Source organism: Ovis canadensis, chromosome 5 (genome assembly GCF_042477335.2).
Source record: "Ovis canadensis isolate MfBH-ARS-UI-01 breed Bighorn chromosome 5, ARS-UI_OviCan_v2, whole genome shotgun sequence".
Lineage (NCBI taxonomy): Eukaryota > Metazoa > Chordata > Mammalia > Artiodactyla > Bovidae > Ovis > Ovis canadensis.
In genome coordinates this window covers 103,703,230-103,730,785 of record NC_091249.1, presented here as the reverse complement: position 1 = coordinate 103,730,785, position 27,556 = coordinate 103,703,230, and the positions used below count along the sequence as shown (strand labels likewise).

The 27,556-nt window shown below is 39.4% G+C and overlaps 1 long non-coding RNA gene and 1 other non-coding gene across 6 annotated transcripts in view; both read right to left on the bottom strand.

Moving 5' to 3' along the window:
- LOC138440512 (uncharacterized) overlaps positions 1 to 27,556 on the bottom strand; it is a 409,718-nt gene that overhangs the window by 198,391 nt on the left and 183,771 nt on the right. For all 5 annotated transcript variants that reach the window (XR_011257062.1, XR_011257060.1, XR_011257063.1 and 2 more), the window contains one exon: positions 20,133 to 20,371. This is a non-coding gene — a long non-coding RNA (uncharacterized lncRNA). The remainder of the gene's footprint in view (positions 1 to 20,132; positions 20,372 to 27,556) is intronic.
- On the bottom strand, positions 15,124 to 15,195 carry TRNAC-ACA (transfer RNA cysteine (anticodon ACA)). Its single transcript has one exon. It is a non-coding gene; the product is annotated as a tRNA-Cys (tRNA).

Here is a 27,556-nt window from a genome sequence, read left to right as displayed (position 1 = left end):
AAGAGAAGTTGAGAGTGAACCCTAATGTAAACTAGGATCTTAGGATGATTATGATGTGTCAACATAGGTTCATCAATGGTAATAAATATATCACCTGGTGGGAGATGTTGATAGAGGGGGAGGCTATGCGTGTGGAGGCAGGGGATAGATATATGGGCAATCTCTGTACTACCATCTCAACTTTGCCTTGAACCTAAAACTACTCTAAATAATAAAGTCAATTCTTTAAAAATAAATTAAACAGTCTATTAAAAAATAAAGCTCAATAAAGCCATTATATTAAAATAAATTGAATGCTGCTTTCATGCTGAAGGAAAGAACTTGAAAAAAATCTGTCATTACACTGATATAAACACCACCTAATGTTCGGGCATGCCCTTTTCTTGTTGTATATTCTTTAAAGAAAAAGGCACATTACTTGACTTGTCAGTAAAACTTACATGCACTACATGAAAAAGAACCATGGAAAGAGTCTGACTCATTCATGAATGGAACCCTTAGCCAGATATGGGGCAACAAGTATGCTGTCATAGGTATAACTTATGAAATGGATAAAATTTCCTTTTCTACAATTATTAAAATTTCTTTCTTTAATATTTTGAGATCTTTTAGATTTATTATTAAAATTATTAAACAATTATTAAAATTCCTTCTCTGCCTTCAAACATTAAATACATTTGCTAAAAGAAGACAAAAGTATAATCTTTTTCATTTTTAAAAGGCATTCAGCTTCAGAAAGTACCACAATTTATAAGCATCTAGTTTAAAATATAGTAATTCATAATGTTACATCCTGCTAGTATTGGTTGAAGAGAGATGGACACAGTAGAGACAGAATGAATGGCATCATTTAAGACAAAAAAAATCATATATATCAAACTATCTGAAACATCACTCTGCAGTTATAAACACAGATTCACATTTTTGACATGAAATATAATACCTAGTTAATATGGAATAAACTTGGTATTTGGAATATTTAAACACTATTATGAGATACAGCACATTTAAACTATTTACCATTTTCCTATATCCAGTAAGTTTTTCTTTTTTTAATTTAAATTTATTTATTTAAATTGAAGGTTAATTACTTTACAATATTGTATTGGTTTTGCCATACATCAACATGAATCCACCACGGGCATACACGTGTTCCCCATCCTGAACCCTCCTCCCTCCTCCCTCCCCTTACCATCCCTCTGGGTCATCCCAGTGCACCAGCCCCGAGCATCCTGTATCCTGCATCGAACCTGGACCAGCGATTCATTTCTTATATGATATTATACATGTTTCAATGCCATTCTCCCAAATCATCTCACCCTCTCCTCTCCCACAGAGTCCAAAAGATTGTTCTATTCATCTGTGTCTCTTTTGCTGTCTTGCATACAGGGTTATCGTTACCATCTTTCTAAATTCCATATATATGCGTTAGTATACTGCATTGGTGTTTTTCTTATAAGAGCTTCCTGACACATTTATGTTCATAAATAGTATTTTCTAGGACCTTCTCCCTTTACAATTTACTTTCTCTTTCACACTTAAGTCTTTCAACACCACTGATTTGTTCTTGATCAGTTTGTAAAAAAGTTACTATTGAGAATAAATCAACTCATCATCACACAGTGTAAAAATGTATACGAGCACAACGCATGCCTGACAACAATCTAACTTGATCTAAACAAAAACAAAAAAAAAATCAAAGCTCAGTATTTCCAAAACTTCAAAACCCAGAATTTAAAATAATTCTACAATATACTTTGCACTAACAGTTTGGACCACTAGGAGATCCAACAAGTCCATCCTAAAGGAGATCAGTCCCGGGTGTTCATTGGAAGGACTGATGCTGAGGCTGAAACTCCAATACTTTGGCCACCTGATGCAAAAAGCTGACTCATTTGAAAAGACCCTGATGCTGGGAGGGATTGGGGGCAGGAGGAGAAGGGGATGACAGAGGATGAGATGGCTGGATGGCATCACTGACACAATAGACGTGGGTTTGAGTAAACTCCAGGAGTTGGTGATGGACAGGGAGGCCTGGCATGCTGTGGTCCATGGGGTCACAAAGAGTTGGACACAACTGAGTGACTGAAGTGAACTGAAGAAGTATATGCGGCCTAGACAAACTGCTATGGTTACCACATAGGCTCCTCAAGAGATAAATTAATTATATCCATATGTGCAACGTGATGAAACTCGTGCTAAGGAATTAAGCCAATCAAGTGAGATATTCTAAGAATTGCACATACATTGATATTGCTACAAACTAAGCCTTACTCCTGTATGTGTATTTTAGTATCACTCACAAATACATGGGCTTCCCAGGTGGCACTCACACTAGAGAACTTGCCTGCCAATGCAGGAAATAGAAGAGACTCAGTTTTGATCCCTGTGTCGGGAGAATCCCTGGAAGAGGACATTGGCAACCCCCTTCAGTACTCTTGCCTGAAGCATCCCGTGGACAGAGGAGCATCACAGGCTACAGTCCACAAGGTCTCGGTCATACCTGAAGTGACACAGCATGACAAATACACAGAATCTGAAATGGAAAATCGTTTCAAGTTCTATTATTATCTACGTTACTTGTAGGGAAATACTCCAGTGCCTTATAGTCAAATCTACCATGTATGAAGGAAAGAAGAAAGAAAAATTAAGGGACATGAAGGAAAGAGAAGACAAAGAAGAAAGCGTGGAAGGAACTCAACATTCTATAGACATTATCTCCATCGGTTCATATCAGACCCCTATAAGGGAAAAATGATATTGTCTGTATTTTATATATGAAAAAACTACTTTGGAAGTACTCTTTCCCAAGGCAAATTCAGGTCTTTGCTGAATCCAAATTCCACATGCCTTTTTCTCATCCCCAGGATATCTTCTTGGGCTACCTAGTTTTTGATTAAGGAATAATATCAACACATAGCTAACACCAAGTCCTGTCCAGTGGGGAAGGTTCAAGTCCTTCCGATAAATTCCTCAGTAGGCCATCAGCTGACTACTGCATGGGTGTCTAACCTTTCAACAAATATCTTTTCCTTCTCTGACCACAGTAAATGACAGAGATTTCTCACCTCCTAGTTAGTATCCATTAGCAAGTAAGCAACACTCTGGAAGCCGAGTCCTCAAAAAACCACAATGCAACAAATGTGTTGAGGATAATGCACAGAAAGACTTCAGAATGCCTCACCTCCTGCTTACTTCTCCCTGTGGGCTTGTCACCTACTGTTATTTTTTATTTATGTAGTATCGTAAATGTGAAGCTCTGTTGATGGGGATAAAGCCTAGGCCAGAAAGGTCAGAAACTTGGTTCACTTCCTGTGCCTTAAACAGTTCTTTGATTCATTAGCTTTTTAAAAAATTAATCAGTAAGGTTTTTTTGAGTGCCTAATAGAGGAAAAAACCCATCAACCTTCAATGAATTGTTAGAACATTTTTCATACATTCAAAAAATATATAAACCTAATTAATGTTTGGCTAAGGTAATAAACTTTAACATTTTTAAAAGGACTTTTGTCCATATAAGAGGCAATGTCCCCATGGAAAGATGAGGCAGTGTCACTGAATATGAAGTGAAGTGAACTGAAGTCACTCAGTCGTGTCCGACTCTTTGCAACACCATGGACTGTAGCCCACCAGGCTCCTTGGTCCATGGGATTTTCCAGGCATGAATACTGGAGTGGGTTGCCATTTCCTTCTCCAAGGGATTTTCCTGACCCAGGGATCAAACCCAGGACTCCCACATTGTAGGAAGATGCTTTACCATCTGAGCTACCAGGGAAGTGTCACTGAATGTAAACAGAGCTCAACAGCAAAGGCAAGAGTAAATTACTTGTTCAACATTTCAGAGTTGGGTCAGGTAAAACAGGGGCTTCCCAGGTGGCTCAGTGGTAAAGAGTCCACCTGCCAATGCAGGGGACGTAAGAGACAAGGTTGGATCCCTAGTCTGGGAAGATCCACTGGAATAGGAAATGCCAACCCACTCCAGTATTGTTGCCTGGAAAATTCCATGGACAGAGCGTGGCAGGCTACAGTTCATAGAGTCACCAAGAGTAGAACACGACTGAGAGACAGTGCACACACACGCATACTGGGTGAAACAACACAGTTCACTTCACTTCAGTTCAGTCGCTCGGTCATGTCCGACTCTTTGTGACCCCATGGATCGCAGCACGCCAGGCCTCCCTGTCCATCACCAACTCCCGGAGTTCACTTAGACTCACGTCCATCTAGTCAGTGATGCCATCCAGCCATCTCATCCTCGGTCGTCCCCTTCTCCTCCTGCCCCCAATCCCTCCCAGCATCAAAGTCTTTTCCAATGAGTCAACTCTTCACATGAGGTGGCCAAAGTACTGGAGTTTCAGCTTTAGCATCATTCCTTCCAAAGAACACCCAGGGCTGATCTTCAGAATGGACTGGTTGGATCTCCTTGCAGTCCAAGGAACTCTCAAGAGTCTTCTCCAACACCACAGTTCAAAAGCATCAATTCTTCGGTGCTCAGCTTTCTTCACAGTCCAACTCACACATCCCTACACGACCACTGGAAAAACCATAGCCTTGACTAGACAGACCTTTGTTGGCAAAGTAATGTCTCTGCTTTTTAATACGCCATCTAGGTTGGTCATAACTTTCCTTCCAAGGAGTAAGTGTCTTTTAATTTCATGGCTGCAAACAAACATGTTGCTATAAAATAACACTATTCACCCATGGCAACCCACTCTAGTACTCTTGCCTGGAAAATCCCATGGACAGAGGAGCCTGGTAGGCTACAGTCCATGGGGTAGCAAAGAGTCAGACACAACTGAGAGACTTCACTTTCACTTTTACACTCATGAGCCTAACACTGGGCCCATAACCCAGGGAGACTTCTCCCCATAGAAGGCATCCTAAACTATAGAGGAAAGTGCTTGTTGCAATATCCAGAGCTGGGGGATAGGGGTGGATGTGGGGTGCTATATGCAATTAGTTCCAAGGCCTGATGGGGGGACACAACAATAATCATTCTGCAGTGTGCAGGACAGTCCTTTATAAGGAAGAATTGTCCAAAAAGGCAATAGTACCACAGCTCAGTTCAATTCAGTCGCTCAGTTGTGTCCGACTCTTTGTGACCCCATGAATCGCAGCACGCCAGGCCTCCCTGTCCATCACCAACTCCCGGAGTTCACTCAACTTACGTCCATCGAGTCAGTGATGCCATCCAGCCATCTCATCCTCGGTCGTCCCCTTCTCCTCCTGCCCCCAATTCCTCCCAGCATCAAAGTCTTCTCCAATGAGTCAACTCTTCACATGAGGTGGCCAAAGTACTGGAGCTTCAGCTTTAGCATCATTCCTTACAAAGAAATCCCAAGGCTGATCTCCTTCAGAATGGACTGGTTGGATCTCCTTGCAGTCCAAGGGACTCTCAAGAGTCTTCTCCAACACCACAGTTCAAAAGCATCAATTCTTTGGCGCTCAGCCTTCTTCACAATCCAACTCTCACATCCATACATGACTACTGGAAAAACCATAGGCTTCACTAGACGGACCTTAGTCGGCAAAGTAATGTCTCTGCTTTTGAAGATGCTATCTAGGTTGGTCATAACTTTTCTTCCAAGGAGTAAGCATCTTTTAATTTCATGGCTGCAATCACCATCTGCAGTGATTTTGGAGCCCCAAAAAATAAAGTCTGACACTGTTTCCACTGTTTCTCCATCTATTTCCCATGAAGTGATGGGACCGGATGCCATGATCTTCATTTTCTGAATGTTGAGCTTTAAGCCAACTTTTTCACTCTCCTCTTTTACTTTCATCAAGAGGCTTTTTAGTTCCTCTTCACTTTCTGCCATAAGGATGGTGTCATTTGCATATCTGAGGTTACTGATATTTCTCCCGGCAATCTTGATTCCAGCTTGTCTTTCTTCCAGCACAGCATTTCTTATGATGTACTCTGCAGATAAGTTAAATAAGCAGGGTGACAATATACAGCCTTGACGTACTCCTTTTCCTATTTGAAACCAGTCTGTTGTTCCATGTCCAGTTCTAACTGTTGCTTCCTGACCTGCATACAGATTTCTCAAGAGGCAGGTTAGGTGGTCTGGTATTCCCACCTCTTTCAGAATTTTCCACAGTTTATTGTGATCCACACAGTCAAAGGCTTTGGCATAGTCAATAAAGCAGAAATAGATGTTTTTCTGGAACTCTCTTGCTTTTTCTGTGATCCAGCGGATGTTGGCAATTTGATCTCTGGTTCCTCTATCTTTTCTAAAACCAGCTTGCACATCAGGAAGTTCACGGTTCACATACTGCTGAAGGCCTGGCTTGGAGAATTTTGAGCATGACTTTACTAGCGTGTGAGATGAGTGCAATTGTGCAGTAGTTTGAGCATTCTTTGGCATTGCCTTTCTTTGGGATTGGAATGAAAACTGACCTTTTCCAGTCCTGTGGCCACTGCTGAGTTTTCCAAATGAGCTGGCATATTGACTTTCACAGCATCATCTTTCAGGATTTGAAATAGCTCTACCGGAATTCCATCACCTCCATTAGCTTTGTTTGTAGTGATGCTTTCTAAGGCCCACTTGACTTCACATTCCAGGATATCTGGCACTAGATGAGTGATCACACCATTGTGATTTTCCGGGTCATGAAGATCTTTTTTGTACAGTTCTTCTGTGTATTCTTGCCATCTCTTCTAAATATCTTCTGCTTCTGTTAGGTCCATATCATTTCTGTCCTTTATCGAGCCCATCCTTGCATGAAATGTTCCCTTGGTATCTCTAATTTTCTTGAAGAGATCTATAGTCTTTCCCATTCTGTTGTTTTCCTCTATTTCTTTGCATTGATCGCTGAAGAAGGCTTTCTTATCTCTTCTTGCTATCCTTTGGAATTCTGCATTCAGTTGCTTATATCTTCCCTTTTCTCCTTTGCTTTTCACCTGTCTTCTTTTCACAGCTATTTGTAAGGCTTCCCCCAGAGAGCCATTTTGCTTTTTTGCATTCTTTTCCATGGGGATGGTCTTGATCCCTGTCTCCTGTACAATGTCACGAACCTCATTCCATAGTTTATGAGGCACTCTATCTATCAGATCTAGGCCCTTAAATCTATTTCTCACTTCCACTGTATAATCATAAGGGACTTGATTTAGGTCATACCCGAATGGTCTAGTGGTTTTCCCTGCTTTCTTCAATTTCAGTCTGAATTTGGTAATAAGGAGTTCATGATCTGACCCACAGTCAGCTCCTGGTCTTGTTTTTGTTGACTGTATGGAGCTTCTCCATCTTTGGCTGCAAAGAATATAATCAGTCTGATTTCGGTGTTGACCATCTGGGGATGTCCATGTGTAGAGTCTTCTCTTGTGCTATTGGAAGAGGGTGTTTGCTATGACCAGTGCATTTTCTTGGCAAAACTCTATTAGCCTTTTCCCTGCTTCATTCTGCATTTTAAGGCCAAATTTGCCTGTTACTCCAGGTGTTTCTTGACTTCCTACTTTTGCATTCCAGCCCCCTATAATGAAAAGGACATCTTTTTTGGGTGTTAGTTCTAAAAGGTCTTGTAGGTCTTCATAGAACCGTTCAACTTCAGCTTCTTCAGCATTACTGGCTGGGGCATAGACTTGGATTACTACATGGACCCATTAACATAAAAATGAATATTTTAAGCCCAATTTATAGTATTTTATTTGGTTTTCACAGTGTTCTAAAATACATTTGTAGGGAGCATGTGTACTCCAGTATGACAGACACCTGACCCTATTTTCTGAAGTCTTTCTTTCTGATTCAGTTACCTATGAGCTCCCTAAATATACTTACAGCTGAAAACCTCTACATCCTGATCATTGTACAACCATGTACATGGATGGCCCCAAGCAGGGTAAGTAAATGGTATACTCTCTCAAACTCTTTTAGTTCCGGGTGTGTGTATCAATCATAGTTTCGGAAATCTTGAGCAGGTCTTTTTCCTGGTTAGAATTCAGGAAAGAGAACAGAAAGGCAATGTAGGTTTCAATAATACGCAGATTTAATAAAGTTAACTTTTAAGTGGGTGTTTCTTTTCCATGGATAACTTTGTTTAGTCTCAAAGTCCATAGACAAGAGATCTACAACTTTACTTGAATTGTTGGTGTTGGTAGCTTTCCCTTTGTTATGTCTTAAGATGAACACTGTCAAAACTGATCAGAAGGAAATGCTGTCCCTAAGGCTCCCCCAAAAAGAGAGCTAAGGTATATTCATTTTTTTCTGTGTCAATTCCAGTGTAGTATTTACAAATGTAAAACTATTATTTTCTTATTTAAACTTCCATTATAATAATCATTTTGTTAATGTCCAGCTTTATTGCAAGTTCTCAATCAGATGCTGCAGTTCCTTGATCTGGATCTTTGATAATTCATAAATTCATTAGTTTAACCATATTTTATTTCTTCAAATGAAAATCAAAGTTTAACTCTAATACATGCTCTTTAAAACAAGTAAAATTATAAAACACAAAACTATTTTAAGGCAAAGCTAAACATCATCCCCTTCCAACAACGCCCATGCTCTCTACTAAGTTCCGTATGCCCCTTTATCATAACAAGCGACTAGCTATGACAGTTCACCATGGTAACTTTTACACAATTCTCCTTATTAGAAGACATATACAAATAGATATGTACATATCCAATCATACATATGATGCTAAGAGTTTTTATTTTTGTTTGATTGTTGATACTGAAATAGAATCATTAACTATATATTGCTCCAAACATGCATGTTTTCACTCATAATATATCCTGGACATCTCTATAAGTTAGTAAATATAGATTTCTTATAAAAATTAATGAGCTGAAAGAGGAGGAGATGGGAGAAAAGATTAATGAAGATGTCAGACTTCTTGAGCTTATAACCCAGGACCATAAATTTGTTCAGCTGAAAACTGTGCCCTGTTCTTCAAGACAAAAGAATGGACTCCAAAGGAGAGTCCAAAATCAGGGCTTCCTCCTTAGTTTCAAGTGGAGAACCCATCATCTCACTTTCAACAAGCCAATGACTTCTGCTCAAAGCAATGGGGGAACAGGACCACCCAAAGTCATGTGGTGGGAGCACACAGCAGAGGCCTAGGGACCCCTGCTTGGCACTGCAATGGGTCTGAAAAGCAGGACTTCCACCCAGTGGGTCTGGAAGGCAAAGCACTGAGCCAAACACTGGTAATCTTGAGCCTTACAACCTCATGAAACTTGTCATGCTAGGTTTTGAACCTACTTGGAATCTGTTACCCCTTCCTCTTTCTTTCCAAATTTACCCATTTTGGAATGTAATTGTCCATCCTCTGTCCCATCATTGTATTTTGGAAGAATATACTTGATCTCATAGGTTCAAAGTTAAAGATTAATTTGCCTAACGGTGATCATACCTCAAGTTTCATTTATACATGATTCAGTTCAGTTCAGTCGCTCGGTTGTGTCCGACTCTTTGCGACTGCATGAACAGGAGCACACCAGGCCTCCCAGTCCATCACCAACTCCCAGAGTCTACCCAAACCCATGTCCATTGAGTTGGTGATGCCATCCAACCATCTCATCCTCGGTTGTCCCCTTCTCCACCTGCCCTCAACCCTTCCCAGTATCAGGGTCTTTTCAAATGAGTCAGCTCTTCGCATTAGGTGGCCAAAGTATTGGCGTTTCAGCTTCAGCATCAGTCCTTCCAATGAATACCCAGGACTGACCTCCTTTAGGATGGACTGGTTGGATCTCCTTGCAGTCCAAGGGACCCTCAAAAGTCTTCTCCAACACCACAGTTCAAAAGCATCAATTCTTCAGCACTCAGCTTTCTTTATAGTCAAACTCTCACATCCATACATGACTACTGGAAAAGTCATAGCCTTGACTAGACGGACCTTTGTTGGCAAAATAATGTCTCTGCTTTTGAATATGCTATCTAGGTTGGCCATAACTTTCCCTCCAAGGAGTAAGCGTCTTTTAATCTCATGGCTGCAGTCACCATCTGCAGTGATTTTGGAGCCCAAAAAAATAAAGTCAGCCATTGTTTCCACTGTTTCCCCATCTATTTCCCATGGAGTGATGGGACTGGATGCCATGATCTTCATTTTCTGAATGTTGAGCCTTAAGCCAACTTTTTCACTCTCCTCTTTTACTTTCATCAAAAGGCTTTTTAGTTCTTCACTTTCTGCCATAAGGGTGGTGTCATCTGCATATCTGAGGTTATTGATATTTCTCCTGGCAATCTTGATTCCAGCTTGTGCTTCTTCCAGCCTAGCATTTCTCATGACGTACTCTGCATAGAAGTTAAGTAAGCAGGGTAATAATATACAGCCTTGACGTACTCCTTTTCCTATTTGAAACCAGTCTGTTGTTCCATGTCCAGTTCTAACTGTTGCTTCTCGACCTGCATACAGGTTTCTTAAGAGGCAGGTTAGGTGGTCTGGTATTCCCATCTCTTTCAGAATTTTCTACAGTTTATTGTGATCCACACAGTCAAAGGCTTTGGCATAGTCAATAAAGCAGAAATAGATGTTTTTCTAGAACTCTCTTGCTTTTTCCGTGATCCAGCAGATGCTGGCAATTTGATCTCTGGTTCCTCTGTCTTTTCGAAAACCAGCCTGAACATCAGGAAGTTCACGGTTCACATATTGCTGAAGTCTGGCTTGGAGAATTTTGAGCATGACTTTACTAGTGTGTGAGATGAGTGCAGTTGTGTGGTAGTTTGAGCATTCTTTGGCATTGCCTTTCTTGGGATTGAAATGAAAACTGGCCCTTTCCAGTCCTGTGGCCACAGCTGAGTTTTCCAAATTTGCTGACATATTGAGTGCCCCACTTTCACAGCATCATCTTTCAGGATTTGAAAGAGCTCAACTGGAGTTCCATCACCTCCACTAGCTTTGTTCGTAGTGATGCTTCCTAAGGCCCACTTGACTTCACATTCCAGGATGTCTGGCTCTAGGTGAGTGATCACACCATGGTGATTATCTGGGTCGTGAAGATCTTTTTTGTACAGTTCTTCTGTGTATTCTTGCCACCTCTTCTTAATATCTTCTGCTTCTGATTATCATACCTGATTTACATGATAATTAAATAAGCCTTTGGACTTTAGACTTTAGAGCTGATGCTGGAATGAGTTAAGCCCTTTGGAACTGTTGGGATGGAGCATATTTGGCCCTGAGAAGAATATACATTTGGGGGCCCAGGGCAGAAAGCAATGAGCCAAATGTTGGTGTCTCTTCCCAAAATTCACATGTTAAAATCCTAATCCTAATGCACTGGTAATTGGAGATGGGGCTTTGGTGATGTAATTAAGTCATGAGAATGGAGCTATCATTAACAGGATGAGAGGAGGCCTTTATAATGGGAGGCGGGAAATCTAGCAATTTTTCTTTCCACCACATGACAACACAGCAAGATGGCTTTTTGTAAACCAGCAAGAGCATTCTCATCAAGAACCTTAACCTTCTGGCACCCAGATCTCAGACTTCTAACCTCCAGAACTGTGAGAAATACAGTTTAAATGTTTGTTGTTAAGCCACCCAGTTTATAATATTTTGTTATAGCAGTTCTAGTACAGTAGGACAGAATCATTTAAATCAGGCTTTTGCAAGCTCCGTTAAAGAATCCGCCTGCAATGCAGGAGATCCCAGTTCGATTTCTGGGTCAGGAAGATCTGCTCGAGAAGAGATAGTCTGCCCACTCCAGTATTCTTGGGCTTCTGTTGTGGCTCAGTTGGTAAAGAATCTGCGTGCAATGCAGGAGACCTGGGTTCGATCCCTGGGTTGGGAAGGTTCCCTGGAGAAGAGAAAGGCTACCTGCTCCAGTATTCTGGCCTAAAGAATTCCAGGGACTAAGTCCATGGGGTCGCAAAGAGTTGGACGCGACTGAGCAAATTTCACTTAACTTTGCCCTCATATCACCCCTCAAATTGTCCTAATCCAGGTGATCAATGACCTCCAGAATCATTATATAAGTAATTAATTCTCAGCCCTCACCTTGATTAATCTATCAAAGGCATTTATTTATCAAACCCTTTTCCTTGATATATTTTCTTCACTTTTTTCCCCCAAGTTTTCTTTCTTCCTCACTTTGGTTTTCCCTTCTACCTGTTTGCTCCTGCTCCATCTCTTTCGCTGGTCCCTATACTTCTCTCCTAATTTTTAATACTTGAATATTCCAGGATGCAGTCCTAGGACCCAGGTCTCCAGATCTTTTCACTCTATTGGTGATACAACCTGTCTCATGGGTTTTCTACTATGATGCTTGGTGTACTTCTTATGGTTCTCCTCATTGTTCTCAGCTCTTCTTCACACAAAATATTTCAGAGATGTTCCTTTCTCAAAGCATTTGCTCTACTTAATCTCTCTCTCTGGAATACTCTTCTAATAATTCCTTTCACATTTTTTGTTAACATGTTACCTTCCCATTAAGCCATCATGACAGGCCAGCTAAAATGTTAACCTGTATAACCACCATCTCACGTGATTATACTGCACACTTATGTCACATTATATGATTCACGTCTTTTCTTTATCCGCTCCCCCATACTCTAATGTAAGCTCCATATTCAACTGTTTTGTCCACTAGTGTATTCAAAGTACCTAAAGCAGTTCCTGACACATGTTGTTTTGTTATTAGTTGCTCAGTAATGTCTGACTCTGCAATCGCCAGGCTCCTCTATCCATGGGATTCTCTAGGCAAGAATACTGGAGTGCGTTGCCATGCCCTCCCTCCAGGGGATCTTCCCCATCCAGGGATCAAACCCTGATCTCCCGCATTGCAGGAGGATTCTTTACTGACTGAGCCACCATGGAAACCTTCCTGGCACATAGAAAGTACTTAATAGATATTTGTTGGATTAATTAATTAATCATTTGTCTATGAAAAGCATTTAATTTGTTATAAATTATATATTCTACTTAAATAATGCTACAATAAGCAGCTAATAGATCCTTATTACTGAAGCTTTTGTTTCCGTAGGCTAGACCACAATAAGAGGGGATTATTATGTCAAAAGTGTGTGTACCACTATTTTTAATAAACATCATACTGCTTTCAAGACATCTGTAACAGTATAAATATCTATTTCTATGGTAGGTGACTATATATATATCTCCTCATATCCCAGTCAACAATAGATTTTCTTGTACTTTTCAACAATTCCCTTTGTTATAGATAAAGAGTATCATCTTATAGTTAAAGAGGTTAGGAACCAATGACTACTAACTGGCTTGAGCATCAGCAGACAAGTCTCGCAAGAAAACCAGAAATATCATTTACCTAAAATTCCTGCCTTCATTTTCCTCATTTATGAAATTAGTATTTGAAATTACATGATCTCCTCTGCTGCTGCTGCTGCTAAGTCACTTCAGTCGTGTCTGACTCTGTGTGACCCCAGAGATGGCAGCCCACCAGGCTCCCCCGTCCCTGGGATTCTCCAGGCAAGAACACTGGAGTGGGTTGCCATTTCCTTCTCCAATGCATGAAAGTGAAAAGTGAAAGTGAAGTCGCTCAGTCATGTCCAACTCCTAGTGACCCCATGGACTGCAGCCTACCAGGCTCCTCCATCCAAGGGATTTTCCAGGCAAGAGTACTGGAGTGGGGTGCCATTGCCTTCTCCGACATGATCTAAAAAGTGTATCAATTGAAGAAAGCAAGGTCTAGTTTAGAATTTAATACACAACAAGATATGGTACTTGGAACCCTGTTAGTATCTTCACATCAGCTAATTTATCAACTTGGTTAATTTTAGAATAAGGATTCTGATGAAGTGAAACCACAGGTAATCTTTAACTGGAGGAATAGGTTTAAAACATGGGGCACAACTCTGGTTTATGTATCAATTAGGTAGTTAGAATATTTGGCTATGATCACCTAGAACAGTGGAGGTTGGGGGAGATAATGAGCCAATTATGACCTGTTTCTCAATATTTCTAGCTATGGCCCTTGGTATTTATTCCAATAAATCAAATGCTATCATGTGGGAGAAGGAATAAAGACAATATCATCTCAATTAGCCTAACTGATTTTTGTAAGCTTTATTTACAATTCTTATTACTGGTCAAATCAAATCAAATGAATTACTTGGAAATGTATACACCCTAATTCTATCAAGTTCCACTGACCCCTCTTAATTGAAAATTTTTCCACAATTTACCAGCGACTGCCTTTACAATTAGAGCTATTTTTGCCTTCCTCTTAGAAAATAATGGAGCTTAACACAAATTCAAGACAAAAATTCCCACTAGCATAACTTCTCTGTTGGTCAGCTAAGAGTCCATGCCCTAGATGAAGGGGGCCCAGGTTCAATCCTTGGTCAAGGAACTGGATGCCACATGCCAAAACTAAGAGATCCTGCATGCGGCAACTAAGACCCAGCACAGCCAAATAAATAAATTCTTTTTTAATTCCCACTAGTATAATAAATGTTTCCACCAAATACAAAACTTGAACACAACAGAAAAGGAATATATGCTTTATGGTCAGAGTAGTGTAAAAACATCCAACCCAGTTGATTCTTGTAAAAAAATTATACCAACCAATTTGAACTTTAAATTAGTTTATATAATTTCTTTTAATACTACCATGTCATCTGTGTTAATAATTTTGGTAAATTGAAGTAACAGAATTTTTCAAGCCTACCATGAATAAATGCATGTGTATTTGAAGGAAGATATATGTTTATAATAATTAAATGTTTAAAAATAATTTATATTTACCATACAGTTTATTATCCTATAGTTGTGACATCTCAATCAAAGCTATGTATCTTGTCATTGTTTATTCTCTATCTTTTACAGTCTACAGCAGCATGAATTATTCATATTACATTAAATTACAGGGGTTAACCTGAGTCATCTTGTAAATGATTTAGTCAAGTTGGATTTTGGGGGGTTTGGGGGGCAGGCAGACTGCTAATGGGGTGATTGGAATTTTTTTTATTAAGATATAATGACGTCTCTACTGTTCCTCCTGGATTCACAAAATCTAAGAATTGAAGGGGTTATTATAAGCCATATAGTCCAGCCTCTAATTAAATGATAAAGTGAAAGTGAAGTCGCTCAGTCGTGTCCGACTCTTTGCAACCCCATGGACTGTAGCCTACCAGGCTCCTTGGTCCATGGGATTTTCCAGGCAAGAGTACTGGAGTGGGTTGCCATTTCCTTCTCCAGGGGATCTTCCCCACCCAGGGATCGAACCCAGGTCTCCTGCATTGTAGGCAGATGCTTTACCATCTGAGCCACCAGGGAAGTTAAGTAAATGATAATTCCCTTTAAAACATTGTGTACTGCAAGTAATCTAAACAATGTGTTACAATTTCCAAGAGTTGGGCACTTACCACAACATTGAAATTACTCTTTCAAGAAAAATCTCTCTTATATTGGATTAGAATTATTTCACCTAAAACTTCTACCCCATGCTTCCAGTTATTAATCTCTTTTAGCAGAAAAATAGATTAAAACATCTTCTACATAAAGTTGATAAAATATGTAAAAGTAGCTCTTTATGTACTCATTAGCTTTCCTTTCTTCAGGGTGAACATTTTCACTTTCTATCATTTTCCTTCTTAAGAGATGCCCCCTATCCTAATCAACCTCCTCTGGTTTCCACTTCCTTGACTAACCCTATGATGCCACTTCCACTGAGCTTCCTGGTAGTCCAAATGCTTTTTAAGCATAGCTGTTACCCTTTGCCCCTCAGCTTTGCATTTCTGGACTTCACTGATATGTGACCTAAATAAAGGCAAGAGCCTACCATATCTCTGTAATCCTTACCTACACGTTTCTGAAAGGAAACAAGTATGGAGGAAAAGTTCAACAGACCCTGCTGGAATGAGTTTCAAGATATTTCAACGAAGATGAAGAAAATAAAGCTGTGCCTGATTCCATACGTAAAGAAATAAAGGGGCGAAGGTCACAGGAAACAGAGAGGAGAATCCTCAGCAGAGTTTTGATAAAGAAGGCCATTCTTATGTTAAAGGTGCAGAGGAAAATAAGGGGGAAATTACAGGCTTAGAAAGAGGGACCCATTTGATGATTTTTAAAAAATTAATAATTCCTCCTTTATTTTACAATATAAAAATTAGCAAATAAGTCAAAGAAATTATAACCACATGCCCAACAAAGCAAAATATCCACAATATTATGAATGTTACAACAAAAAATAGGTAGAAAAATAATAATGATGTACTCAGAAGGGCCTCAATTTCAATACTTGTGTAATAATGTACTGAAATGGTCCTGGATGTTTTTGATCGATATTATGATACTGAGGTTTATCTAAACTGCCAGAAAATTTACTTTCAATAAATACTAAAGCCGTCCCATGGTTTGTATACCACCTGCATTATAATTACACAAGGATTTTCATTTTTAAAAGGCAGGGAGGAGGTGAAGCTCAAATATTTAATTTTTATGAACTCATCCAACAATTATGCTGCCTACCAAAGCTGGAGACTCTACCCCTAAAATATAATGCCTCTATTCACTCCATAATGCTCAATTCCTACCATAAGAATTTTTAAGAAGCATACTTTTCCTGGCATCGTACCCATTTTGGCAGTAACTCAGACTCTGAAACTGATTCGTTGCAATTTTAATAGTTTTAATAACCTGGATAATCATTAATATTTTTCCCCTAATTCAGCATTTTGGCATAGTTCATGAGAGTATCATTCTGTAGCCAATATCGGTTTGGGTGTGTTTTTAATTTTTTCTAAAATTCCCCTTGCCTTTCATTATGCAGTCACTAAGTACTTGAAATGTAATAGAGCTAAGTTATTTTGATGGTTGTCTTCAACCTACATATAATATAATATAATATAATATAATATAATATAATATAATATAATGACAGTTTTACTATGTAAGGAACATCACTTCTAATAAAATAAAACAGTGGGGAAATATGCAATGAACCAGTGATGAAACTTCTCTGGGGCTAATTGGTAAAGATTGTATTTCCTTCTTCCTAAAAAGAGAGTGGCAAGAGAAACTGTATTTCAAATGTCCCTTGATGATTCAAAAGACACAAGAACTTGCTGGTACGTCATGGTCACCCACTTGTGGCTAAGATTAGAAGTATTCAACCACAGTTAAGACTTAACACATTTAATCAGGCTAGAAGAGTCTCTAGAAGCCTCCAATAAAGACTCTCTCTTAGCAAGATCTTGTACAAATCTCTCTCTGATGATACATAATCACACTGAGGATGACGGAATTTCAGAAGCTTATAGATGATTCTTCCACTAAACTTGCAGTTGCTGAATGATACGAGCTTTTCAAAGATGCTCTTAATGTGTTTCTTTTCAAAAATGCTCCCTTTTTTCTGAGGGAGACCCTTTCTTCAACATATCTAAATCTTAATATGATTCTTTAAGAATATAATTATTAGAACTAGTATTGGGTAAATCCCCAATGGTGCTATGGCAAAGAATCTGCCTGCCAGTACAAGAGATCCAAGAGATATGGGTTAGATCCCTGGATTGGGAAGATCACTTGGAGAAGGAAATGGCTATCCACTCCAGTATCCTTGCCTGAAAAATTCCATGGATAGAAGAGCCTGGAGGACGATAGTCCAAAGTGTTACAAGAGTCAGACTCCACTGAGCACACAATTACTCTATTCTCTATTCTACTGGGGAAAATGGATCCTAGTTTACACTCAAAAGCTAATGGTTGTTGGCTGAATGAGTTCAAGAGTTTCAGAGTTTCAAGAGTTCAAGAGTTTCAATCCTATTTTAAATAATTAAAATAGGGTTGCTAAAGTTCAAAGAAAGTAAAACAATTTTAGAAATTCCAGATTATTTAGTTAGTATAATCTTTTTCACTGAAAGCCACTTAAAATAACAAAGATAATAAGCAATTACAATGTTTTTATTGCGCTTGTAAATCACACCACAATGTCATTCAACCTTAGCATCACTGGGCAGAAGCAATTCTCAAAAGACTCCTTAGCTCATTCCCTTGCCTTCACATAGTATGAGGGCTTTTCTATTTTCAAGGCCTTCAGAAAGAAAGTGCACAGAGGTACCAGATAGAACAATAACTTTTAAGGAGGAATTCTTTTCCCTTTAATATCTGGAAAAGACCCTGATGTTGGGAAAGATTGAGGGCAGGAGGAGAATGGGATGACAGAGGATGAGATGGTTGGATGGCATCACTGATTCAATGAACATGGGTTTGGGTGGACTCCGGGAGTTGGTGATGGGCAGGGAGGCCTGGCATGCTGCGGTTCACGGGGTCGCAAATAGTTGGACACAACTAAGCAACTGAACTGAACTGAAAGACACGTCATTCTTTATTCAATTTTCTTGGATATGGAAAGTTAAGTTCTGAATTCTAAAAGTAAGAGTCATTTTTATAGGGAAGATTTCTGTTCTCATGTCTTTACCTTGAATCACAGAGAGGAGAAGACCACCTGAGTCTTTCATTCCCTTGAGGGAGGAAATATATGTACTTCTCTCCACCCTGCTATAGACTGAATGTGTTTCCCCTTACCCCAACTTGTTCTGAAATTCTTACGTTGTATCCTGGCACACAATGTTATAATATTTGAAGGTAGCACCTTTAGGAGTGATTAAGTTACAAAGGTGGAGTCCTCGTGAATGGAATTAATGTCTTTACAGAAGAGACTCCAGAGTATTCTTGCCCCTTCCAACATGTAAGGACATAAGATGACGCAGTATCTCTGAGCCAGGAAGCAGACCTTCACCAGATATCCAATCTGCCAGCGCCTTGAACTTTCCAGCCTCAAGAAGTGTGAGAAATAAATTTCTGTTGTTTATAAGCCACTCAGTTTATGATATTATGTTAATGCAGCTGAACAGACCAAGGCACATCCCTTACTATTTTCACCAATGGAAAAACACCTTTGAAGGCTGGAGCTCTTCTTAGGTATGTCCCATGAACTAGAGGTAAGGTTACTTTATCTCAAGAGCAGGTAACACATTCCATTGTTTTGCCCTTGCTCTACTCAGCAATTTCACTCAGTCTCCATGGGAAGGAGACCATGAAGGAAATGACCTTACAGGACCAGCCCAATCTCCGTCTTTGCCCTTGCAATGTCTTTATCTGCCACTAGGTGTAGAAATCATTTTAATCCTTTACTGAAGGGTTCATCATCTTCAAAGGAGTCGGAAACCTTAAATATGTTTACTTTTAAGTCTTCAATTTCTCAGTTACAAATATGGAGGTAACAATTCCTCAAATGATAAGTCATGAAGAATAAATGAGATGATACAAAATGTTATGTAAACAGTAAGCACTGTAAGAATGCATGCCTCCTAGGAATAATTTCCTTCATCTATAAATAATGGCATAGGATGAAATTATTTCTAAGGATCCATTAAATTCAAACATTACCTCCAGTCCAGATTGATCCTCTAGCAGATCCATAATCCGCCTCTCTAGTTACAGACACACATTAGTTAAGTCACTTGGCTGAAAGGAGGGAGGGAGAGAGGGAAATCTCATACACACTGCTGAATATGAAGATAACATACACAATCCAAACACAACACCAACCATGAAGAAACCAACATATTTCTCATAGCATTCTGGATCTTTTTTTTCTTTTTCAGAGTCAATGTAAATAATAAAAATAAAAACCTATGACTTTTGCTTCAAGACAATTTTAAAGTCCCCTTATATGTCAAAGATTTCCTTATTTTTTGTTGTCACCGACTAATAATAGAGTCCATACAAATAATAACTGCTTGTGTTATAGCAATGAAATCTTTCACAAATAAAAAATAAAGGATATCTTTTTAAGACAATGTACAGTTTGGGGGGGGGGGGGGGCTTTCCTGGCGACACAGTGGTAAGTAATCCACCTTCAATGCAGGAGTTGCAGGAGAAGCAGGTTCAGTCCCTGGTTTGGAAAGATTCCCTGGAGGAGGGCATGGCAGCCCACTCTAGTATTCTTGCCTGGAGAATCCCATGGACAGAGGGGCCTGGTGGGCTACAGTCCATATGGTCGCAAAGAGTCAGACATGACTAAAGCAACTGAGCATGCACACACAATTTTGGTGGGTTTAACAGCATACTAAAAACTAAGAATGGATTACCCAGAAATTCTTTGCTTCCATGTGTATGCATTAAGGTAATACTAGCTATAGCAGCAAACTAAAAAGTATATGATAGCTCAAATGCAATAGAAGTTTATTTCTCGTATAAAGTCAAACATACCATTTTTCTAAGCAGTGAGGGACCTTCGCCTCAGTAGCCATTCATGACATCAGAGGCCATCCTTTCTGTGGCTTCTTATCTCCACCATGAGGTTTTCCAGGGCCCCGGGCCCAGCTGTGCTGAGTTGGTGAAGAAGAGGTTGGAGAATTATCTGTCAGAATCTATAAGCCAATCCGAAAAATGGAACTTGTCACTTCTGTTCACATGGCAATGGGTAGATCTCCAACACATGGCTATACCTGAGTAGAAAGAAGGTTAGGAAATATGATTTAACTGTGTGGTCAAGAAGAAGAGAACAGAAGCTAGTTTGGTGAATAGCTAGTCAGTCTCTGCCACACTACTATCTCTCAATAAGATTTCTCACTGATCTTCTCCCTACCCATTTTCTTTAACCTATTATTCCTCAAAGGTTACTCTTAAAAGTTGACAATTATGACCAATAACAGAATATTTAAAGTATAATGACATAATTATTATGTACTGCATGCAATCTCAACATTACAATACTTGCAATTTTCTCCTTAACAATAATTTTATGCAAATTAATGCACATCCTTCCTATTGTTAACCTTCTACTTATAATTCTTCCTTTCTAAAAAATAGGGAAGGCAAATAGTCTTCATAGGTATATTTATAAAGAAGTGTAAAAACAAAGTTAACAAGAGAATGACTTTAGCTTAGGAAGTATTCATTTCATAACAACTGTATAAAGAAACTTGAACAACACAACTTAATTTATGCACATGCTAAATCTGAATAATAAAATTAGCATTCAGTGAATGTCAGCTACACTTATCTGTATAGTAATATTCATTTGCATGAATTGAGAATCATTCTCCATTACTGATAGGAGAAAAAAGTGAAACAAAAAAAGAAGATAAAGAGACTAATAAATCTGTCAGAGTGACTGTAATGGAGGAAACATGGGTCTTTGAGAAAAGCTTGATGTATCCACCTTATTTTTAAGCCAACTCTTTGATTGTACCAGAACACTGAAAACTTGCTTTAAGGAAACTGCCAAACCAATGTTTTTGTCTCTCTTTAAATTTCCTTTTTTCCCATGGCCTACCCAAGTTTCAGAAACATTTCCAAGGACCTGAAATACCTAAAGATACTGTGGAATGTAATACCTTATTATAATATGTTTGGGCAATGATAAAGTATCTCACTGTCCAAGACTTAGATCATGATCTCAAAAAAAAATTATTAAAATATTAAGCATTTGACTCAGATGGTAACGAATCTGCCTGCAATGCAGGAAACCTGGGTTTGATCCCTGGGTCAGGAAGATCCCCTGGAGAAGGAAATGGCAACCCACAACAGTATTCTTGCCTGGAGAATCCCATGGACAGAAGAGCCTGGTGGGCTACAGTCAGTGCAGTCACAAAAGAGTCAGACGACTTAGCAACTAAACAACAACTTTATGACTTGCAAAAGGTTCATTTTCCAAGTTCTTCCTGCTGATTTTGATTAGTCCTTTACTCTGTTCCCTCTTATTTGCCTATTTTCAGTGGAACTTTAAAACATGTCTTTATTTACACAATGACTTGGAGGAATTTTGAATATAGTTCTAGTTTCTTTTTGGAAAGAAAAACATCTCACGGGTACATCAGGTCATTTTATCATTATACGGCTCTATTATTTTCCTGAGTCTTTCCAACTGACTGCTACTGCACCCTATGGCAACGGCCATACCTCTGAAGACTGGCCAAGAATACAGAATCAAGCATGCTGAGGAGGCAACTGAAACCTACAGAAAACATAATGGGCATTCTGTCTCTGCTCTCTTAACCATAGAGAAGTAGAAGATTTTTGGGTAATATATAAGGCAAAAATTGATATTAAGACTATTACTTGGGAGGTGAGCAGGGAGTTTAGGGTGGTGGGGGGAAAGATGTACACCTGTGGTCAATTCATATTGATGTATGGCAAAAACCATCACATATTGTAAAGCAATTACCTTCCAGTTAAAAATAATTTAATAAAAAATGACTATTACTTTATATACTAATAACAAGAAAAATGCTCATCAAACTATGACATATTATATTACAATTGTAACATGCCTGAAGGAGTTAACATGTGAACAAAACTGTACAATACTGGAGTGGGTAGCCACTTCCTTCTCCAAGGCATCTTTCTGACCCAGGGATCAAAACCAGGTCCCCTACACTGAATGCAGATTCTTTACCATCTGAGCCACCAGGAAAACTCCTTTAGAATTAATGAATGACAGCATTGTTGCTTCTTTTGTTGTTTCTTACTGACCTTCAGACTCACCAAGGTTGACATCAAACCCAAGACACCACTTACTGACTAGCTACGGGTCAAGGAACAGAATGAAAGTGAAAGTCGCTCAGTCCTTTCTGACTCTTTGCGACCCCATGGACTGTACAGTCCATGGAATTCTCCAGGCCAGAATACTGGAGTGGGTAGCCTTTCCCTTCTCCAGGGGATCTTCCCAACCCAGGGATGGAACCCAGGTCTCCCACATTGCAGGCAGATGCTTTACCAGCTGGGCCACAGACTTCCCTAGTGGCTCAGATGGTAAACCGTCTGCCCACAATGAGGATAGACCTGGGTTTGATCCCTGGGTTGGGAAGATCCCCTGGAGAAGGGAACAGCAACCCACTCCAGTACCCTTGCCTGGAAAATCCCATGGACAGAAGAGTCTGGTAGAGTACAGTCCATGGGGTCCTAAAGAGTCAAACATGACTGAGTGACTTCACTTCACTTATAGTTCAAGGAAGAGATTTCAAAGGGTAAGAATGAGTCTCTGAAATCTAGCTCAATGGTCTGCCTGGTGCTTCTGATTTAGCTGTTTCAAATTATACAGATTTCCACCAACCCACTGACTTTTTTCATCAGAATTCTTTAAATTCTCTATAATAAATTTCTCCTCTAGAGCTTCATTTAAATATATCGCATCTTCATTAGGAAACTTTTGGGGGTGATGAGTATGTTTGCTCTCCTGTTATAGTGATGGTCCAATGAGTGCATTCATACGTCAAAACTTATTAGACTGTACACTTTAAATATAATCATTTTATTTTGTGTCACTCATACTGTTAAAGCTGTTTTTAAAAATGAATCATGTTCATATTCAAAAAAAATTAAACAGCCTATCTATCTAGCCCAATGAACTTCCTTGGGGCTGATAATCAAGAGGAGAGGACAATCACAGAAACAAATCATTACACTGCAATGAGACATCTGAAAGAGCACTGAGGAGCCAGCTTCTAGCTGGGGGGTGATTATCAAGAATCAGAGCTCAAGAATAGCATCCTGGAAGAAATGATGCCTCTGATGTGCCTTGAAGGGAGATGACAGTAGAGGGAAAACAAGTGGAAAAAGATGAGCCCTCTAAAATTTAGTTTTGCTTGGTTAGTTTCATAGTATTGTTAAAAAAAAAAAAATACCATTTTAACCTCCACTATAGTTTCTGCTTAAGAGAAATGTTCGGTGACTCATATCCTTTTCATATATATATTTATTCCCTTTCCTTTTCTCAGGCTTCATTGTTAAATGCATTTTATGGATAAAGTACACATGATCATGAAATATGAAAGGTTGGGTGAAAACAAAAAATCATTAGTATCTAGTTAACATAGCATTGGCAAATTGAGTAGGCACATTTGAGCATACATCAAGGACATACCTGATGCTATCTGGTAAGGAGCCAGGCTTCCCTGATAGCTCAGTTGGTAAAGAATCTGCCTGCAAAAATGCAGGAGACCCTGGTTCAATTCCTGGGTAAAGATCCTAGTGAAAAAGAATTTAATTGGGTCCTGAATCTCTAAAAAATTATTATATCAATAATAGTACAATTTCTCAAATATTTGAAAGTATATAGTCTTTGTACATAACCTAGCAACTTCCTAACAATACTACAGTGTGAACTTAGTAATCAATGCTATATTTGACAAGTAAATGCTTTGTTGTCCTATATCTGTGTGTTCTAAAACCTCCAACTCCTCTTTATTTAGTCACTCCTATCATGCATGAGCACAAAATTGCATTAATTCCCTGCAGTTGCTGTAATAAAATACCACAAAATAGAAGTCTTAAATTTCTAAAATAACAAATTTCTTCGCTTCGAGTTATGGAGGTTAGAAGTCTAAAATTAAGGTATCAGCAATGCTATGCTTCCTGTGAAGACTCTAGAGAAGAATCCTTCTTTGCTTTTTCTACCTTCTGGTGACAGCCAGCAATTCTTGGTGCTCCTTAATGCATCCTTCCAATCTCTGCCTCCATCTCATCTCTGTGGATGAGTGTCTGTGCGACTTCATATGGCCTTCTAAAGTTACCAGTCATTGGCTTTAGAATCCATCCTAATTCAGTATGACCTCTTCTTAACTAACTCTATCTGCAAAGATCTTACCTCCAAGTAAAATCACATCCTGAGGTTCATAGTGGACAAGAACATTGGAAGGACACTGTCTAACACCTTATAGTCTACCTATGCCCTCTCCCCAGATTCATGTCTATACCATATGCAAAATACATTCACCCCATCTGAACATCCTCAGGAGTCTTTAACATTTATAGCATTAATTCTATATTCAAAATCTCATCTAAGGATCAATAAGAAAGTTTCCAAATCTGGTTATCTAAATCATCTGGTTATCTAGTCATCTAAATTAGGTATGGGTGAGGCTCTGGGTACCATCCACTATGAAGCAAAATTCCTCTCCATCTGTGAAACTGTGAAAACTAGAACACACGTTATCCTCTTCTAAAATTCAATGGTGGAACAGGCTTAAGATAGATATTCCCATCACATAAGGAAGAAACTGGAAAGCAGAAGGGGGTCACAGTTCCCAAATGAGCCTAAAATCCAGCAAAAAAAAAAATTCTACTCTGTTTCAAGACCTGAGAAAAATGCTGTTTCAATGCTCTGTCCTCTAAGCCCTGAAGGGAAGACCTGCTCCTTTAGTCATTAATTTGGAAGTTGTGTTTTAATCATATGTGTTAGCTGCTCAGTTATGTCTGACTCTTTCTAAGCCCATTAGTCCACCAGGCTCCTCTGTCCATGGAATTCTCCAGGCAAGAATACTGGAGAGGGTAGCCACTTCCTTCTCCTTGGACGTCTTCCTGACCCAGAGATCAAACTTGAGTCTCCTGCATCGCAGGCAGATGCTTTACTGTCTCAGTCACCAGGGAATGCTGTTAATCACAGATAAATATTATCTAATAGACAGATAATACTATATAATAATCTGAAAATTTTCTTTGTTGGCATAAAATAAATATCCACCTGACAGAATCCACAGCAGTGTTCAGTTAGGTTCAGGTTAGTCACTCAGTTGTGTCCGACTCTTTGCGACCCCGTGGACTGCAGCATGCCAGGCCTCCCTGTCCATCACCAATTCCCGGAGCTTACTCAAACTCATGTCCATGAAGTCGGTGAAGTCATCCAACCACCTCATGTTTTGTCATCTTCCTCTCCCGCCTAGTCTTTCCCAGCATCAGGGTCTTTTCAAATGAGTCAGTTCTTCACATGAGGTGGCCAAAGTATTGGAGTTTCAGCTTCAGCATCAGTACCCCCAATGAACATTCAGGACTGATTTCCTTAAGGATAGACTGGTTGGATCTCCTTGTAATCCAAGGGACTCTCAAGAGTCTTCTCCAACATCACAGTTCAAAAGCATCAATCCTTCAGCACTCACCTTTCTTTATGGTCCAACTCTCACATCCCTACCTGACTACTGGAAAAACCATAGCTTTAACTGAATGGACCTTTTTTGGCAAAGTAAAATGGCACGATACTGAAAGAGGTACTCCCCAGGTCAGTAGGTACCCAATATGCTACTGGAGGTCAGTGGAGAAATAACTCCAGAAAGAATGAAGGGATGGAGCCAAAGCAAAAACAATACCCAGCTGTGGATGTGACTGGTGATAGAAGCAAGATCTGATGCTGTAAAGAGCAATATTGCATAGGAACCTGGAATGTCAGGTCCATGAATCAAGGCAAATTGGAAGTGGTCAAACAAGAGATGGCAAGGGTGAATGTCGACATTCTAGGAATCAGCAAACTAAAATGGGTGAATTTAACTCAGATGACCATTATATCTACTACTGCAGGCAGGAATTCCTCAGAAGAAATGGAGTAGCCATCATGGTCAACAAAAGAGTCCGAACTGCAGTACTTGGAGGCAATCTCAAAAATGACAGAAGGATCTCAGTTCGTTTCCAAGGCAAATCATTCAATATCACAGTAATCCAAGTCTATGCCCCAACCAGTAATGCTGAAGAAGCTGAAGTTGAACAGTTCTATGAAGACCTACAAGACCTTTTAGAACTAACACCCAAAAAAGATGTCCTTTTCATTCTAGGGGACTGGAATGCAAAAGTAGGAAGTCAAGAAACACCTGGAGTAACAGGCAAATTTGGCCTTAAAATGAGGAATGAAGCAGGGCAAAGACTAATAGAGTTTTGCCAAGAAAATGCACTGGCTATAGCAAACACCCTCTTCCAACACCACAAGAGAACACTCTACACATGGACATCATCAGATGGCCAACACCGAAATTAGATTGATTATATTCTCTGCAGCAAAAGATGGAGAAGCTCTATACAGTCAGCAAAAACAAGACCAGGAGCCGACTGTAGCTCAGATCATGAACTCCTTATTACCAAATTCAGACTGAAACTGAAGAAAGCAGGGAAAACCGCAAGACCATTCGGGTATGACCTAAATCAAATCCCTTATGATTATACAGTGGAAGTGAGAAATAGATTTAAGGGCCTAGATCTGATAGATAGAGTGCCTGATAAACTATGGAATGAGGTTCGTGACACTGTATAGGGGACAGGGATCAAGACCATCCCCATGGAAAAGAAATGCAAAAAAGCAAAATGGCTGTCTGGGGAAGCCTTACAAATAGCTGTGAAAAGAAGACAGGCGAAAAGCAAAGGAGAAAAGGAAAGATATAAGCATCTGAATGCAGAGTTCCAAAGAATAGCAAGAAGAGATAAGAAAGCCTTCCTCAGTGATCAATGCAAAGAAATAGAGGAAAACAACAGAATGGGAAAGACTAGAGATCTCTTCAAGAAAATTAGAGATACCAAGGGAACATTTCATGCAAAGAGGGGCTCAATAAATGACAGAAATGGTAGTGACCTAACAGAAGCAGAAGATATTAAGAAGAGATGGCAAGAATACACAGAAGAACTGTACAAAAAAGATCTTCACAACCCGGATAATCATAATGGTGTGATCACTCACCTAGAGCCAGACATCCTGGAATGTGAAGTCAAGTGGGCCTTAGCAAGCATCACTATGAACAAAGCTATTGGAGGTGATGGAATTCCAGTTGAGCTATTTCAAATCCTGAAAGATGATGCTGTGAAAGTGCTACACTCAATATGCCAGCAAATTTGGAAAACTCAGCAGTGGCCACAGGACTGGAAAAGGTCAGTTT